Source organism: Oryctolagus cuniculus, chromosome X, assembly GCF_051225735.1.
Source record: "Oryctolagus cuniculus isolate XC-2025 breed Fujian yellow rabbit chromosome X, ASM5122573v1, whole genome shotgun sequence".
NCBI lineage: Eukaryota > Metazoa > Chordata > Mammalia > Lagomorpha > Leporidae > Oryctolagus > Oryctolagus cuniculus.
Genome location: NC_142888.1, coordinates 34,880,571 through 34,899,819, shown reverse-complemented (window position 1 = coordinate 34,899,819; position 19,249 = coordinate 34,880,571). Strand labels below are relative to the sequence as shown.

At 42.3% G+C, this 19,249-nt stretch overlaps 1 protein-coding gene and 1 non-coding gene across 5 annotated transcripts in view; one reads left to right on the top strand and one right to left on the bottom strand.

The window, feature by feature from the left end:
* The window catches only part of SHROOM4 (shroom family member 4), a 258,245-nt gene that overhangs the window by 173,979 nt on the left and 65,017 nt on the right, over nt 1-19,249 (top strand). The gene's annotated exons all lie outside the window — the stretch shown is intronic.
* On the bottom strand, nt 12,184-12,286 carry LOC127487857 (U6 spliceosomal RNA). The gene has a single exon (XR_007915110.1). It is a non-coding gene; the product is annotated as a U6 spliceosomal RNA (small nuclear RNA).

Genomic DNA, 19,249 nt, shown 5'->3' with positions numbered 1-19,249 from the left:
CATATTTTGGGCTGTTAAATCTTCATGATGGAATGACCCTTTTATCATTGTGCAATTCCTTCTCTGTTTCTAGTAATTTTCTTTGCAGTAATTTTCTTTATCTGCTATTAGTATGGCCATTCCTTGTTTCTTTGGTTATTGCTTACATGGTATTTTTCTATCCTTTTACTTTCAACCTGCCCATTATGTTTTGTTGAAACTGAATTTCTGATCATGAATATGTGTTTTCTCGTGTGTTTCTTTGCACTATGCTAGTCTCTGTCCTTTAGTTGGTATATTTAGGCCATTTACAAATAATGTAAATGATATGTTAGGACTTAACCCCAACATTTTATTTTGTTTTTTCTTTGTTCCCTTTATTTCACTTTTCTATTTTTTCCTGCATTACTATAGGTTATTAAATATTAATTAGAATTCTATTTTTATTTATTTTTAGTGTTTTTGTTATCTCTTCATATAGATTTTTCAGTGGTTGCTATTGGCACTATATTAGTTATGTATACACACATGCACACATTGATATCACAGTGTATTGATGCTGTCATTTTACCAGTTGGAGTGAAGTATAGAAACTTTTGTCTCTTTACATTCCTTGGTACTCCCCCATTGATAGCAAAATTGTCTAAATATTTCCTTTGCATATATTTAGGGCCACATCAGATATTATAATTGTGTGTCTATGTGTGCATATGTGTGTGTATGTTGCTTTTTCCTTCCTGATATTCTAGGATTCCTTCTTTCATTTCCTTTATGTTTAGAAAACTTCCTTTAGCCATTATTTTTAAAGTAGGTCTTTCAGCAACAAATTGTCTTAGTTTCCCCTTATTTGAGAATTTTTTTTTTGCCAAATTGTGGTGCTTGGGCCAGTTTAAGCATTATTTATTAAAGTTCTTTTCTTTAGCTCTGCACTCTTTCTTCTCTCCTTTTAGTACTCTGATAGTATGAATGTGATACTGTGAGTGTTAACATTTTATACTCCAAAAGATACTTGAGAATTTGTTCATTTTTTCAGTCTATTTTATTTTTAGTGTTCATATTGGGTAATTCCTATTGTTAGATATTCAGATTTACTAATTATTTCTTTTGTCCCATCCATCATACTCTTGTGATTATTAATTTGATTGGTTTTTAATATTGTATTTTTATGTCCTAACATTTCCATTTGATTCTTTTTATATATTCTTTTTTTTATTTGCCAAGATGTGATATTTCTTTGCTGGGACTATTTTTTTCCATGCGTTTTATGCGCGTCTGTAATTACTCATTGAAACGTTTTTTGTTTGTTTTTTGTTTTGTTTTGTTTTTTTTTTTTTTTTGACAGGCAGAGTAGACAGAGAGAGAGACAGAGAGAAAGGTCTTCCATTTTTTCTGCTGGTTCACCCCACAATGGCCGCTTCAGCCCGCGTGCTGTGGCGACGCACCGTGCTGATCCAAAGCCAGGAGCCAGGTGCAGGGCTCAAGCACTTGGGCCATCCTCCATTGCACTCCTGGGCCACAGCAGAGAGCTGGACAGGAAGAGGAGCGACCAGGACAGAATCCGGCGCCCAGACCGGGACTAGAACCCGGTGTGCCGGCGCCACAGGCAGAGCCGCTGCACCGGCCTGAAACGTTTTTATGATGAGTGTTTTATCACATAGTCCCAACCTTTCTGTCATCTTGGTGTTGGTATATATTGAGTATCATCCTTGTTTCAGTTTGAGATATTCCTGGTTCTTAGTATAATGAATGATTTTCTGTTGAAATCTAGACATTCTAGGTATTATATTATAAGATTTTGGATCACATTCAAACTTTGTTTTATCCGATTTCCTCTGACCCTGCTCTGGCAGGGAGTGGGGTTGCTACCACACTGCCATGTTGGAGATAGGAGTCCAAGTTCCTTGGCTTCTCTTCCTACTTGAAAGATGAGGTTCCTTGTTCTTGCTATGTTTCCACTGATACCTCCCTTGCTGGGAGCACCTGCTTGCTGCTCCCCATGTGGTCTCCACTGATACCCCAGAGATGGGGAGAGGCTTCCTTACTGCTGAGCAGTGGTGGAAGTTCCAACTCTCCACTTCAGCAGCTGGATGGAATAACTCCTCATCAATACAAAATGGGAGTGGATGGCCATAATACCATCCAGCATGGATGAAATTCTTTTTTCTAGATTTTACCTTTTCTGCCAACACCTTGGTGTAAGGGGTGGGGTCTGGTGTGTCTTAATACAGCCTGGCCAGAGGGGAAGTCTGGGCTGACAGTTCAGCCTTTCTTGGCATGAATGGGAGTAGGGCCATAGGTTTTTGCTTGGAATAGAGCAGTTACTGTCTAACAGTTTTCTATCTTGCCAGGTCACCACTTTCCTGGTCTCCTGGGCAGTGAGGGCAGGCTTTTGCTAAACCTTATTTTGTCTCTGCCTGCTAGTGTGTTCAGGTTGTTGCTTCTCAGCTGCTAATATGGGCTATAGAAGGTAAAAAGAAAATTCAGGGAATTAACCACTGTGTCGTTCTTGGTAATCCAAGGTCCCTAGCTGGCCTGCCTTCTTTTAAAAATATTTTCATTTTATTTGAGAGGGAGACAGAGACAGGCAGAGTTCTCCCATCTGCTGGTTCACGCTAGGCCTGGTCAAAGCCAGTAACTCAATTGAAATCTCCCAGGTGGTTGGCAGGGTTATAAGTACTTGAATCATCACCTGCTGCCTCACAGGATGTGTATTAGCAGGAAACTGAAATTGGAAGCAGAGCTGAGAGTCGAACCCAGCCACTCCAACACAGGATGAGGATATCCGAAGTGATGTCTTAACTGCTATGTCAAACTCCCACTCCATCTGTGTTCTTAATACAACAGAAGGCATCTTCATTTCATTAAGACTTTTCTAAATTGGATTGTTTTTCACTCTTGAATTTTTAAATTTCTTTATGTATTCAAGGCACTCATCTTTTTTCAGTTATGTGTTTTGCAAATATTTTCTCCTAATGAACAGTATCAGAAGATGCCAGATGAAAGTCTTTTTTTGTTTGTTTTACATATAATGTCCAAGAATTTTAATTATACCAGCTGAAGGAATAGGGAAATGTTCATCTCCATTTCCCCAGAAGCAGAAGTTCCAATGATGTTTTAACTCCCATCTTAAGATTTATAAGCATTATCTCCCTATCCTTTAATAAATTTAAACATTTTAAAATGTCTTTATTACAAATCCATTGTCTTTATCAAAACAGCTAAATGGAGCACACAATTAACACCAAAGATGTTTCTTTCAGCTACTGATAGAAACATATGAATCCTAAAGACATTGAGTATGCATCACCAGTCCTTATTTCTTAACTTCTTCCAGCTTCAGTCTTAAACTTGGGTCCTGAAGAGCATGCCAACTCTGGAGTTGAGTGCAAGTGTCAAGATCCCTTCTGGGGATTTGTCTCTGAACTGCCAGCTTTCTGGACTTCAGGCCAGTTTCTATTTTGAGTGAAAGCTCCAATCTAGCCAGAGTGCATTGATTGCTTTCCAGCTAATCAAAAGGAAAGCATGGGTTGGCCATTCTGGCATCCTTGTTCGGCTAAAAATGATTGTATCTCTGGCTCCTAATACAGAGATATAGTCTTCCTTTTTCCCCCTATGATGAGGGTGCAGAATATCCTTCAATTTTATTAAGTATAAAGTTAATATATGCATTCTAGTGATCTTTGAGAAGTTATACACAATAGATTTTTTTTTCCCTCTGGGGGAAAGAACACAAAATCACCTGCCCTTCTCTTTCTCTGTCCCCAAAATGGTTTGATTTAAATTTGTATACAGTGAAGGCTACTTGCCTGATATTGTCCCTCTTTGCACTCTAGAACAAAATTTCTTAAGGTATCCATGGCCCTTCCAAGGGAATGGAACATTTTGAAAGAAAATTAACACTATTTTTATGCATTTTGCAAGGGATTAAGAATTGTTTTTTCTGTCTCCCCCAGCCCCTCCTTACTGTCTTCATTTTTGGTGTGTGGGTGGTAGAGAGATTGATTCTTTGCTGTTCTGTACTTCTATACTTCTGGTAAAAGCTTAGGGTTTAATAAGGGAAAGTTTAAGGATGAGTGGGAGAGGGCATTCATGAAGTGATAGGGAGTATGGCTGATGTATTATATGTGATTCAGAATCATTGATAAGATGAATCCCCCAGAACAGGAAGTATGGCTAGAAGCCCCTTTCATGTCGCAATAAATCACCAGCATATAAAGAATTTCTTCTCCCCTCCCTGTTGCTCATCAGAGTAAATACTTGCATTGGTCATTGCTTTGCTACAGTGGGACTGGGAGAGTAACTCTGTGTTGCTATAATGTCCCAGGATCTGGATAGCTTGATTGACCTTAGACCTTGAAAAATCACGGAATACAGTAATGATAGCAAACCAGAGCTCAAAAGGGACATGTTGATTGCCTTAGGCCACATCATCATAAAGATTGGGGCTTGGGCTCAAATTTCTCTCTGTTGTGTCACTCCAGAACCCGTGTCTTTTCTTTGCATTTGCGTTAATGAGTTTTGGGACTCTCATAGCTCTACAGTTCATTGAGACAGTGCTATATCAGTCCTGTACCCAACAGTTGCTTTGAAAATGTTAAGACCAGTAAGGTGAACTAAGTTGTCTTTAGAAATTTGAATCCAATATGAAAAGCTCTTCAAGGACACCTTCCCATGTAAATGTTTTTCAAGATTTATTTTATGTATTTGAAAAGCAGAGTGACAGAGAGAAAGAAGAGAGAGATCTTCCATCCACTGGTTCACTCCCCAAATGGCCATAATGGCCAGGGCTGAGCCAGGCCAAAGCCAGGAGCCTGGAACTCCATCAGGTCTCCTACAAGATTGGCAGGGGCCTATGCACTTGGGCCATTTTTCACTGCTTTCCCAGCCACATTAGCAGGGAGCTGGATTAGAAATAGAGCCACTGGGACTGGAACCAGCACTCCGATATGGGATGCCCAGGTTCTAGGAGATGGTTCAACCCACTGTGCCATGCCAGCTCCCTGACCTAACTTTGAAGTGGCCCACCCAGAACTATGATTACCTTGAGATTGAATAAACACTCTGTAAATGCTAGTTCTGTGACTCTATACCAGCATTTACTATGGGTCAGCTACAGTGCTAGTAGTTCTCAAGTGCATGGTGTCATTTAATCATCGCAGCACTGTTGTGACGTTAGGAATGAATATATCCCCATATTACAAATGATGACATTGTCTCACAGTATGTTTGACTTTATATCTAGATTGTTCTTTGTAAAACTTAGTTGATTGCTACCTGTTTATTTCTGTTTTGTTAATACTTTCAGAGACTTTGAATTGAGTATTTTAGCTAAGTTCTTCAGAAAGCCTTATATGAGTTTTAAAATTCTTGAGCTGTGCAGGCTTTCTCCTTTGCCTCACTCTGTGGGTCTTAGCCTTAGCAATGACCTTGCCCCTCAGTAGAACCAGAGCAAAATACAGTATAAATTGGTTTGAGAGGATAATTGAGTCTTTCTCACTTATCCAGGCTTTAGCCTTGCCTTGACCTGGAATGCTTGCCAGTTTCCAAGGAAGAATAAACTGAGTTAATTGGCTCTTGGATGGGGTGAGGGGTTAAAGCTTAGGTGTGGGTCTGCTTACAATTGAACTAGTAGTTGTTGGCTCCTTATATTAAGACATCCAGTAGCCATCTGTTGGGTGAAGGCATCTTCTTTTCTGACCGGAAGCTGGGTCAGTCTCAGAAGGAAAATGTTGTCATTTGTATTCTGTATTCCTTCTGTTTCTTTGAGGTGTGCTCTGTTTAATAATACATGTATTAAGAGGTACTGAAAAAGTTTGTAATCTAGTGCTTTTCTTCCAGTAGCTTTAAATTGCTCCTGAAGTGTATGTGTGTGTGTGTCTTAGACCAAATCTCACTGAAGAAGTTGATACCTCATTATGTGTAGGTTATTGTGTTTGCAGAAGAAAATCTCCTATAAGCGATATATCTACTATGTGTCATAAAAATTAATTCACTTTATGTGTGCATGTTTCCATTTCAGGCATGTTTAATAGGGAAATATATCTAGTATATTAGCTTACAGTATTTCTAAATAATAAATCATAAACACCAATAAAAGAAAACATCTGAAACGTGCATATTTAAGTCAATTATATGTTGATTAACCTTATGTACTTTTGCCATAATTCTTACTATTGTCATTCTCCCTTGCCGTCAAACAACAATTCATTCTGGGAACATCAGATGCATCATTATGGATGTTAATACAGCACCCTGCTGCATCTCATCTCCCTTTGTATTATGACACAAGTTTACTTCAGGGACACAGAGGTACTTGCTCTCATTACTCATAGTAACTGTAATTAGACACTAAACTTGAGATGTTGATATATTCATATTTACTTATTTTGTTAATCACATTTTTACATCAAAACTATGGAAAAATAATGTTCACATTTCAATTAAGCACACTGCGTGCCTGTTTGAAAAAAATCAATGAAAGAAATTGTGTGGATGAAGCAATGTACTTGGACGTTTTAAATGTAAGCTCTGCGGACTCAGTGGAATACTGGGGAAGTCTTTAAACATATTATAGTCTTGTCTTAATGGTAATTCAGAGCAATAATCCCAATGTGACAGTGATCTTGCAAGTACTAAATAGGTAACTGATGAGAAACTAACTAGATTAGCACCTACCTCTACTGGGTATCTATCCAGTGAATGTATACCATTGTTCTTTTTTTTTTTACTTTTAAAGATTTATTTGTTCACTTGAAAGAGTTACACACAGAGAGAGAGAGAAGGAGAGGCAGAGAGAGAGAGAGAGAGAGAGAGAGAGAGAGGTCTTCCATCTGCTGGTTCACTCCCCAATTGGCCACAATGATCGGAGCTGTGCCAATCTGAAGCCAGGAGCCAGGAGCTTCCTCCCGGTTTCCCACATGGGTGCAGGGACCCAAGGAGTTGGGCCATCTTCTACTGCTTTCCCAGGCCATAGCAGAGAGCTGGATCAGAAGAGGAGCAGCCAGGACTGGAACTGGCGCCCATGTGGGATGCCAGCACTGCAGGCAGCAGCTTTACCCAGTACGCCACAGTGTTGGCAATACCATTGTTCTTAATATGACTTTTGAAAGTTAAAAAGAAGGTAGACATTCCAAAATAATTAATTCACCAAAGCTCTTCTTAAGTAGAAAATTCTCATGATATAATTTAATTGATTTAATAGATGTTTCTGAGTGTCAAACATGTGGTAGGCATCATTGATACTGCTATAGCCTTGTAGTTCATGCTGTAGCCCTGTGCTCTAGTTGAGAGAGAGAAGACAGATATAGGTAAAATCACTGAGCAAGGAAATACTATGCATTTATCAAAATTCATTGCAACAGTATATGCAATTGTAAACTTATCTCCAAGATATACTATTAAACATCAACTGCAAGATTCCAGACAGTGTTACAGTAAGCTTTTTTTGTGCTCCATTTTTATGACTCCTGTTTTCAAGATAATGCATGTGAGGCAGTCATGTTCAGTAATTAGCTCAAGGCACAGAGCTAGAAATGGCAAGCTCAACTGTAGACAGCCTGGTTCTAGAGTTGATGTTTTTAACACTATGCCATACTGCTACTCAGGAACAAATAAGAAAGAGTTGATGGTGGCTTCCATTGGAGTGTGTGATACTCCTTTTTCATTGTATGTGCCTTTGTACTATTTGAATAGGGTGCCTTAAGCAGATATCATTTAAAAAAAAAAAGAAGCACTTTAAAAAAATCAGCTTGTCCGAAACTGAATTAATTCTGCCCACTACTCTTCTGAAGCTGGTGAGAGGCTAAGTCATTTTCTAAAGTGAAAAATCTGGTAGATACTCTAGACTCTTCTCTTCTATACCTCTCACATCTGTCTGATCACATACCCAAACTGACTGGGTTCCACCTTCTAGACTAGACAATTCCAGGCCTTCCCCTACATTATATCCCTGAATCATAGATCACTTGGACTATAGTATTCATTTCCTAACTGATCCACCTGCCTCTTTTCTCACCACAAAATGCCAACAGATGCATCTTTTCAAAGTGCAAGTCTGATCCTGTCATTCTCCAGGTTGTGCTCTAGCCTGCCTCTCTAGCCTTACCTCCTAGCTTCAGGACACCATTTCCCCCTCACATTCCCGATTTTCCCATGCTATTCTTTCTTCAGTAGTACCTTTCATGTAGATTAATCCCCACCCTTCCTTTAAGACCAGACCTCAAGCATGACCTCCTTTATGTAAATATCTCTGGCTGTAGACTATTAGTAACCAAACCAATGCCTGCAATGCCAGCATCCCACAAGGGCACCAGTTTCAATACTGGTTGCCCAACTCCTGATCCAGCTCTCTGCTAACGGCCTGGGAAAGCAGCAGAGGATGGCCCGAGTCTTGGACCACTGCCACCCATGTGGAAGACCCAGAGGAATTTCCTGGCTCCTGGGTTCTGCTTGGCCCAGCCCTGGCCCTTGAGGCCATCTTGAGGAGTGAACCAGTGAGTGAAAGATCTCTCTGTCTCTCCTTCTCTTTCTGTAACTCCTTCAAATAAATAACTAAATAAATAATATTTTTTTAAAAAGATGTAAGTAATATACAGTAAGAGCAAAGTCTTTGGAAAACTAGTTAGTCATTTGCAGAAGAATGAATTTGGACACTTACCTCACATCCTATATAAAAATCAACCCAAAATGGGTTAAAGACTTTGACATAAGACTACTAGAAGAAAATAGAGTGAAAAGTTCTTGACATTGGGCTTGGCAAGATTTTTTGGATCAGATCCTCAAAGCACAGGCAACAAAAACAAAAATAGACAAATAGGACTTCATCCAACTAAAAAAGCTTTTGCACAGCAAAGGAAACAATCAACAGAGTAAAAAGACAACCGTTGAATAGGAGAAAATATTTGCAAACCATGCATGTGATAAGGAATTAATATCTAAAATATTTAAGGACATGAAATAACCCAATTAAAAAATAGATAAAGCACCTGCATAGAAATTTCCCAAAGACAACATGCAAATGACTAACATGAATCTCTCTCTCTCTCTCTCTGTCTCTTTCTCTCTCTCTCCCCTCCGTTTACCTTTCAAGTAAATAAAAATATTTTTTTAGAAAGGAATCATATACTTAGGAGTGAACGAAAGGAAAGATATGTTACAATTATGCACAAGAACACTATGTAATGTAAATAGTATGTAAATAGATAGCATGAAACTGCTTGAGAAAGACTTGCATCTCTAACTTCTCTGAGGGAACCGAACAAAATACAAGAACTGAACACATGACAACTGACCCAGAACATAAGCACTATAATTGTAGAAGTCTCCACTTCAGACATTGCCTGCAAAAGATATTTGGTTGTGGATATGGGACTGAAAATGGTCCAACCAAAATGTATTTATGTAAGTATGAAAAGTGTGATAGACTTTATCTGTTCTGTAATTGCTGGCATAAATATTCTGAAGGGATCCACATAATTCCTGTAATTACAAACGACTGTTCATGATGTGCCCAAACACAGATTTTTTTCCAATATTAGAGAGCTAATTAATAAGTAACAGTTCTTAAGTGATAAAAAAAATCAACATCACTAATCATTGGGGAAATGTAAATCAAAACTACAATGAGATACCAGCTCACACTTGTTAGAATGATTGCTATCAGAAAGACAAAAGATAAGCTTTGGTGAAGTTGTAGAGAAAAGGAAACCATTGTGCACCATTTGTGGAAATATAAATTTAGCATAATAATTATGGAAAATAATATAAATATACCCCTCAATTAAAAACAGAACTACCCCTTGATTCAGCAATTCCACTTTGGAGTCTATAAGAGTCCTTCAAAATCTGTGTCAAAAGATGGAATTAAAAGATGTACAATTTGGGACATGCTCAATCGGACTTACCCCAAATGGTGGAGTTAGAAACGTGCCAGGGGATTCCAGTACAATCCCATCAAGGTGGCATGTACCAATGCCATCTCACTAGTCCAAGTGATCAATTTCTGTTCACAATTGATCACACTGATAGGTCTAAGAGTCAAAGGGATCACACAAACAAGACCAGTGTCTGCTAATACTAACTGATAGAATCAAAAAGGGAGAGGACGATCCATCATGGGAAGCGGGATACACAGCAGACTCATAGAATGGCAGATGTCCTAAATAGCACCCTGGCCTCAGAATCAGCCCTTAAGGCATTCGGATATGGCTGAAGAGCCCATGAGAGTAATTTAGGCATGGAAAGCCAAGACACTCTGGGGAAAAAAAAAAGAAGAAGACCTAAATGAAAGATCTCTGCGAGTGAGATCCCAGTGGAAAGAATGGGGCCATCAAAGAAGGAGGTACCTTTCTCTGAAGGGAGGAGAGAACTTCCACTTTGACTATGACCCTGTCAGAATAAGATCGAAGTCGGCGAACTCAAAAGGCTTCCATAGCCTTGGCAACTCATGACTAGAGCCTAGGGAGATTACTGACGCCATAAACAAGAGTGTCAAATTGTTACGTCAACAACAGGAGTCACTGTGTACTTACTTCTCATGTGGGATCTGTCCTTAATGTGTTGTCCAATGTGAAGTAATGCTATAACTAGTACTGAAACAGTATTTTACACTTTGTGTTTCTGTGTGGGTGCAAACTGATGAAATCTTTACTTAATATATACTAAATCAATCTTCTGTATATAAAGAGAATTGAAAATGAATCTTGATGTGAATGGAATGGGAGAGGGAGCGGAAGATGGGAGGAGTGCAAGTGGGAGGGAAATTATGGGGGGGAGCCATTGTAATCCATAAACTGTACTTTTGAAATTTGTATTTACTAAATAAATTTAAAATATATATAAAAAAGATTTACTTTGGTGTAAAAATTTTTGAAATCCTTGCAAATTTTTTTTAAAATAATATGCATTTCTCATGAACTTTTGAAGACCTCTTGTATATATCCAAGGCAAATGAAATAAGTATGTCAAAAAGATGTCTGCACTCCCATGTTCATTGTAACATAAGTCACAATAGATAAAAAGTAGAAAGAACTTAAGTGTCCATCAACAGATGAATGGATAAGGAAAATGTGGTATATATACACAAGGGAATACTTTTCAGCCATTAAACATAGGAAATTCTGTCATTTGCAACAAATGAAATCTTAAAAAAATGAGCAGAGTAGAATGATGGTTACCAGGGGTTAGGGGGGGCAATTGAGAAGATGTAGAGAAAAGGATGCAAAGTTTAAGTTCTGCAGAATGAATATGTCCTGGAGATCTAATGTACAGCATGGTGACCACAGTTAATAATAATATATTATATATTTGAAATTGCTAAATGTGTAGATCTTAAATGTTCTCACCATGAAAATATATAAGCATTCATATATAAGTTGATAGATATGTTCATGAGTTTGATTTTATCACTTCACAATATATACATATTTCAAAACATTGTATTGTACACCATAAACATGTAGAATTTTTATTTCAACTTAGCCTTAATAAAACTGTTTTAAAAAAAGGAAAATCAAGGAAATGAAAAGGTTGTTAAACTAGAGGCTTGTGACTGTGAATACATCAGAACAGGAAATTTCCCCAGGGGCTTATGCAGAATATTGTGGAACCAGATGGAAGCCTTTATGAAAAGAGACCTCATGGGGGAGGTATATTATATGGCCACTGCTCACCAGCCCATATTTCCCCCTGATAAAGGCAGCTGTGACTCAGGAATTGCACTTTTTTGTTCTGGAAGCTTCTTCGCTGTAAAGAAGTGCATCACTGCCCCTTGTACACAAGTGCTTTTCAAGTAGCTACCCGCTCTTATATACGTAGCACTGACCATTGAAGGGAGGCTCTGAGCCTGGGAAGGTAAGACCTCACATAAATCAAAGCAGCAAGAGCCAGCAGCAGCCTATATTTTGAATAAGCCATTTGAAAATCTGTTTCAAAATGTATGGTAGAGGAATGGCTGTCAAACTTGAGGTGTATCAGAATCACCTAGAGGGCTTGTCTCAGCTCTAGTTGCTGGGTCCCACCCCTAGCGGTTCTGATTCACAGGGTCTGGAATTTCATTTCTGAGATGTTCCCCGGGGATGCTGATGCAAGTCTATAGAACAAGCCTTGAGCACCACTGTTTGTGGGAGAGGGGTACAAATAGGAATTTGCATGGAAAAAACCTTGGGTTCAATCCTTGCATAATTTACTTCACCTCAAATTCCTGAAAAAAGATAGAAGTGGTTCACTAATTTGTAGGTCATCTTTCTGCAGGGAACAGGCTAATTTTCTGTGTCATTCCAATTTTATGTATGTGTGTACATAAGTATATGTATATCTTGCCCAAAGCAAGGACTGTAGGAACATTTTGCAGTCTCCTGATAACATGTAGCAAAATTCCCTTCAGCAAGTGTGTACCCATTTCCATTTCCACCCAGCAATGTTATGTCTATTTTCTCACAACTGTGCTGACACTTAAAAAAAGATACATTGCCAATGGCATCAAAGATGGCAGTTGATTGTTTTGTTTCTCTTCATCCTTTCCTGCCTGAATTATAGCTGTTCCGTAGGAATCTTCCATTCACCCTCTTTCCTTCACATACACTTACTGTGGGCAGTTACAACCATTGCCTCAGCCTTGACTGCCTCATTGCTGTGGATAGCGATCACATGTCCATACCCTGCCCTAATCTGTTTCTAGCACTGCAGCCCAGATGTCCAGCTACTCCCTGCACATATCTATCTGCACAATTTGCTGCACACAAAACTCATCTCTAAAATGAAACTAAGCTAGTGATAGTACCACTTTCCTGGGTGCTTCTCAGTTATCTGCTCTCCTCCATATCTAATTAGCATCCCAATCCTGTTTTTTTTTTTTTTTTTTTTTTTTTTTTTTTGACAGGCAGAGTGGACAGTGAGAGAGAGAGAGACAGAGAGAAAGGTCTTCCTTTTGCCGTTGGTTCACCCTCCAATGGCCGCCGCGGCCGGCGTGCTGCGGCCGGCGCACCGCGCTGATCCGATGGCAGGAGCCAGGAGCCAGGTGCTTTTCCTGGTCTCCCATGGGGTGCAGGGCCCAAGCACCTGGGCCATCCTCCACTGCACTCCCTGGCCACAGCAGAGGGCTGGCCTGGAAGAGGGGCAACCGGGACAGAATCCGGCGCCCCTACCGGGACTAGAACCCGGTGTGCCGGCGCCGCTAGGCGGAGGATTAGCCTAGTGAGCCGCGGCGCCAGCCCCAATCCTGTTATTTTTCTCTCACCCCCTTCCTTTCTGCCACATCCCCACTGCTGTTACTCTAGCTTGACCATTTATATGAGGATACATTAAAACAATTGTGGTATATATCAACAATGGAATATTATTCAGCCATAAAAAAGAATGGAATCCTGACATTTGCAGCAAACTGGATGGAACTGGAGATCACGATTTGAAGTGATATAAGCCAGACACAGAAAGACAAATACCACACATGTTCTCTCTCATGTGGAAGTTTGATAAATATTCGGTCTGAACTTAGAATAGTGAAGAGTAGAGGCTAGGAGAGGTGGGAGGAAGGGATATAGAGGGAGGTTGAATAACAGGTCCTAAAACCCAGTCAGATAGAAGCAATGAGTCTGGTGTTCCACAGCACAATGGGGTGACTGTGGTTCCCAATGATGTCTGATATATTATGTGAAGAGCTGGAAGAGAGGAGCTGATAGGCACCAGACACAAAGAAGAGATAAGGGAATGGAAAGGCTAGGGGCCTGGCTTGATCAGCTTACACTGTGTATATGTGTACACTGTGTATATGTGTTGAAATTTTGCGCTGTATTATATGTTGATCAATGGTTTTGGGAGAAAAAATCTGAAATTAAAAACCTTCATTAGAATTGGAATTATAAGTTTATTTTGGTGTAAAAGTTTTGAAATCCATGCATAGATTTTTTTGTAATACACACTTTCACAAACTTTTTGAGGTACCATCAGTGTCTGTTGCACTAGCTTATGCATCCTTCAATGCTTCAGTTTTTCTCTGCATAATTGAGCTTACATATTGCTTCTACCATATTGCTCTAGTGCTCTGGAACACCTAGGGCCTCTCTCTGGCCTGTTGGACTCCGTAAAGTCAATGCTTTCACCTAAGGCTTAAGGCCCAGCATGCCCTTGAATCATCCTAGTTTTACTTCATATATGCCTTATAGAAACTGTGCTTTCTTCCTTCATTGCATTTGTGCCTTTCTGACTTTCGTTCACGTAAAGTTGGAAGGCCCTCTCTTCTAGTCTTCTCCAGCTGAAATTGGACTGTCTTTCTTTTGGCCGGCGCCGCGGCTCACTAGGCTAATCCTCCGCCTAGCGGCGCCGGCACACAGGGTTCTAGTCCCGGTCGGAGCGCCGGATTCTGTCCCGGTTGCCCCCCTTCCAGGCCAGCTCTCTGCTATGGCCCAGGAGTGCAGTGGAGGATGGCCCAAGTGCTTGGGCCCTGCACCCGCATGGGAGACCAGGAGAAGTACCTGGCTCCTGCCTTCGGATCAGTACGGTGCACCGGCCACAGCGCGCTGGCCACAGCGGCCATTGGAGGGTGAACCAACGGCAAAAGGAAGACCTTTCTCTCTGTCTCTCTCTCTCACTGTCCACTCTGCCTGTCAAAAAAAAGAAATTGTACTGTCTTTCAAAATTCACTCAGAGGCTCCGTGAAGCCTTCCCTTATTCCACCAGCTGTGCTCTCTCTTTTCTTGAAAAATATTTATTTGAAAGGTAGAGCAACAGAGAGAGGAGGGGACACACACACACACATACTGAGAGAGAAAGAGAGAGAGAGAGAGAGAGAGAGAGAGAGAATAACTTCCATCTGCTGGTTCACTCCCCAAAATGGATGCAACATCCAGGGCTGGGCAAAGCTGAAGCCAGGTGCCAGGAATTCATTCTGGGTCTCCTATGTGGGGGCAGGGGCTCAAGCATTTGAGCCATCTTCTATTGCTTTCCTCGGCACATTAGCAGGGAGCTGCTTGGGAAATGGAGCAGCCGGGACTTGAACCAGTGCTCTAATGTGGGATGCCAGCAGCAGCTTAACCCACTGTGCCACAATGCCAGCCCCCGTACTCCTTAACTCTCATTCTGTTACCATTTGCTTTCTGATGATTAAGACATTTTGTCCCATTTAGTGGTTATCTAAGGTTTTTTTTTCTTGTACTGTGAAGCACACTGTAAATTCCTTGAGCACAGGGATTATATCCTCATTTTGGCGTGTTCTATAGTATCTCTTCAAGTGCCTTAAATGTAGATAGAAACTCCATAAATGCTTGGATAAAAAAATGGTGAAGACTGCCAATGGATTTTTTTTAGAGCTACTGATGACTCAGTTTCAGGAATGAATGCTGTGCTAAGAAGGTATAGATGCCAAATGACCCACGTGTCATGGCTTATTCTCTTCTCCTTATTTTTCACATTCAGTTCATCAGCAAATGCTGTTAGCTCTCTCTCTTCCATATACCTCTAATTAAACCTCTTTTCCCTATCCCTACTGCTACCTCCTTAGAACAAACCACCCTTATGTCTTTCCTACAAGAGCCTTTTTAACTGATTCTCTGGCTTCTATTCTTGTCCTTCCCCAATCCATCAACCAAGGGAGATCTTTATAAAACTTAAATCATGTTAGTCCCCTGCTTAACAAGTTGCTTCCTATTGAACTGAGAATAAAATTCAAACTGCTTACCTTGGCTTTGGAAAATTTCTTGATCTGCCTGTGCACTTGCCCAACCATGTCTCCCACCACTGTACACCTTTGCTCCCATCACACCAGCTTTGCCGAGTGTTGGCCTCTCCTCCTTGTCAGGTTTGCCCAAAGCAGAATGTATAGATGCTGTTATTTCCATTAGGGCCATCTCTGTTGGCTGTTTTCTTAGGGCTCCATGCTTTGAGTAACATAGATGACTTGGGGAGTGGCCAGAAGTAGTTCTGACGGTGTGAGACTTGCCTCTGGGGAAAACTTTTGTGCGGTCCATCAGACCCCTGAAAAGTGGCACGTCCAATATGGAATTTAAGCTGAAGGAGATAATAGACTTATAGGAGGAAGAAAGGAAACCTTGTATTATTCCTGCAGCCTCCTTCCCAAGGGATGCTATAAATATTACTGATAGAAACCAGAGCTGAGGACAAACATCCTCTGCTTTCTTTATCATTTTGGGTGTTGGCTTAGGAAATTGGGCATCATGGCAAAAGCTTTAGGGCCATCTGTTGAGTCAGATGGTGCTCTGTGAACTTGCTGTCCTTTTCCAGTATGTTCCTCTGAAGTCTTCTTCAGCCCTCTGGTGTTGCATCTTCAGCTTTTGTACATACAGGCGAGAGCAAAAAGTGCCATTTTTGTTATTCGGATTCTTGACTTGCTCCCCTTATGCCTAGAAGCTGTAGAATATGCACCATCCACCTCCTTATCTTTAGTGTCTCAACAAGAGACACTCTGATAGGGTATGTTTTATGGGTATATGTAGAAAAAACTAGGAATTACTCCCTAGTTAACTTTGAAAGAGAATTCGGAGTACTGCATTACCTGGCCCCTGTTATTTGCAAAGCTCTTGCAAGTCATCTATATAGTTACTCCTTTCCAACCTCCTTTGGAAAAACAAATGTCTCCATGTTTTAAAGATTCCAGTGTGGAAATGGAGAAATGGAAACAGAGGGCAAATTTAATGACCTAGCCCTACCTTTAAAAAAAAAAAAAGCACTCCTACAATGCAGCACTTGGGGGACTCCTTATTTCCACCCTAGTATTCTCTCCCTTCTTAGTCTGTACCTTAAGTACCTTGAGCTTCCATTTTTTTAAAAAAAAATATTTATTTGTGGGGAGCAACTCGGACTAGACTGTTACTGGAATTAAGACTTATTCTATGCATCTGCTCTCCCACAATATGGCGCTGGGAGAGGAGGAAACAGCTTCTACACAGCTGCCTCCAGTTCAGCCACTAAACTGTAGGACTTGCTCCTGATTGGAGGAGAGCAGCGTACTCGGCGTGTGGGCAGCCGAGTTGGGATTGGCAGAGGAGGACTATAAAGGAGGAGAGAGACAACATGCACCAGGAACATCTAAGGGGAACATCTGAGGGAACACCTGTGCAGCCCCCGAGAGAGCCGGCATGCGGTGTGCCGCTCCCCCGCGGAAGTGGGGAATGTGGCAGGGGGAACCGCCCTTCCACGGAGGTGGAAGGGACGGTAGCCAACCCGGGAAGAACCAGCAGCAAACCCGGGGAGGGCCGAGCAGACGAAAGAACAGCGCAGGGTCCTGTGTCGTTCCTCCATGAAGACGGGGAGCGACATAATGGTGCCGTGACTCAGATAGGAAACTTAGGAGGGAAGAAACGGGAAGAAGTGGAAAATATCGGAGAGAGAGACTAGCAAACAGCCTAGGGAAAAGCCGGACGAAAAAGGTGCCGGAAGAAGCTATTGAAAGCGTAGGCATAGACTCAGATACGGACTACGGGGGGAAGCTGGGAGAAATCTCTAAGGTCGAAAGCGAAAGTGAAAGCTAGAACAAACAGACTCGGATACGGACTGTGGGGAGAAGCCAGGAGAAATGAGGGAGGAATATTGTTGGAAGAAAACTTAGGGAAACATACCGGGTAGAGAAAAATATGTTAGGGAGGATGTAGCCGCGGGGGCAGGCCGAGGCGGAAACGCAAGCCAGCTTGGGATTCTTCAAGTCAGCCCGGGGAGCAAGAGGTGAAGATCTGGAACCAGAAGCAGAGACGTGGGCCGCCAGGTTGGAATTCGCCAGGTTAGTCCGGGGAACTTGGACTGAATGCCGGTGGTGGCGGAAACATTCGCGGAAGCCGCCGCGTGCAGAGAGAGCGTGCGGGGCGTGAATAGATAGGGAACGCGGAGCTGGCGCGAGGCCGTGGTGCGGGCGCGAAGTGCGTGGAGACCGCGGAGCATGCGCGCGAAGCCGAGCCGTGCAGAGCCGGGAGCCCGCCGGCAGGGCGAGGCGCCGGGAAGCCACGCAGAGCCCTGAAGCTGCCGCGGGGCGAGGTGCCGAGAAGCAGCCTCGGGGCGGGCACCGGGAAGCCGCAGGGATAAGAGAAACAGAAGTTTAGAAGTAAAATGAGAGAAATAGGAATGCTGGAAGATAGAGGTAAAATGGGAGAAATAGGAATGCCCGGAGATAGAGAAATAGAGAAATAGAAAGGCCTCCCCACAACATGGCAATGAGAGAGCTTGGATTCGGTCTGCCTGATTAGTGAGGCGATGAGCACCTGCAGGCGGCTAGCAGCTTATGTGCCGCAGGTCACCGAAGACAGGCACGTTATCAACACCAATAAGTCTCCCCACAATATGGCAATGAGAAGGCTTGGATTCGGTTTGCCTGATAGGGCTTGTAAGCACCTGCAGGCAGTTCTAGCAGAGTAGAGCATGCGCTGCGGGGCACCGAACACAGGCACGCATCAGCGCCTAAAAACCTCCTCACAACATGGCGAAGAGAGGACCCGGATTCAGTTTGCCTGATTGATAGGACTTGTAAGCACCTGTGGGCAACTCTAGCAAGCAGAGCAGAGTGTGTGCCGCGGGGCACCGAAGACAGGCGCGTATCAACGCCAAAAAATAAAAAGAAAGGGGGATCTGTGGGGAGCAACTCAGACTAGACTGTTACTGGAATTAAGACTTATTCTATGCATCTGCTCTCCCACAATATGGCGCTGGGAGAGGAGAAAACAGCTTCTACACAGCTGCCTCCAGTTCAGCCACTAAACTGTAGGACTTGCTCCTGATTGGAGGAGAGCAGCGTACTCGGCGTGTGGGCAGCCGAGTTGGGATTGGCAGAGGAGGACTATAAAGGAGGAGAGAGACAACATGCACCAGGAACATCTAAGGGGAACATCTGAGGGAACACCTGTGCAGCCCCCGAGAGAGCCGGCATGCGGTGTGCCGCTCCCCCGCGGAAGTGGGGAATGTGGCAGGGGGAACCGCCCTTCCACGGAGGTGGAAGGGACGGTAGCCAACCCGGGAAGAACCAGCAGCAAACCCGGGGAGGGCCGAGCAGACGAAAGAACAGCGCAGGGTCCTGTGTCGTTCCTCCATGAAGACGGGGAGCGACATTTATTTATTTAAAAGTCAGAGTTAGAGAAGGGGAGAGACAAAGAGGGGGAGAGACAGAGATCTTCTATCCACTGTTTCACTCCCCAAATTGCCTCAGTGGCCATGATTGGGCCATGCCGAAGACAGGAGCCAGGAGCTTAATCCAGTCTCCCACGGGGCTGGCAGGGCCCAAGCACTAGCACTTTGGCCATCTCCTGCTGCTTTCTCAGGTGCATTAGCAGGAAGCTGG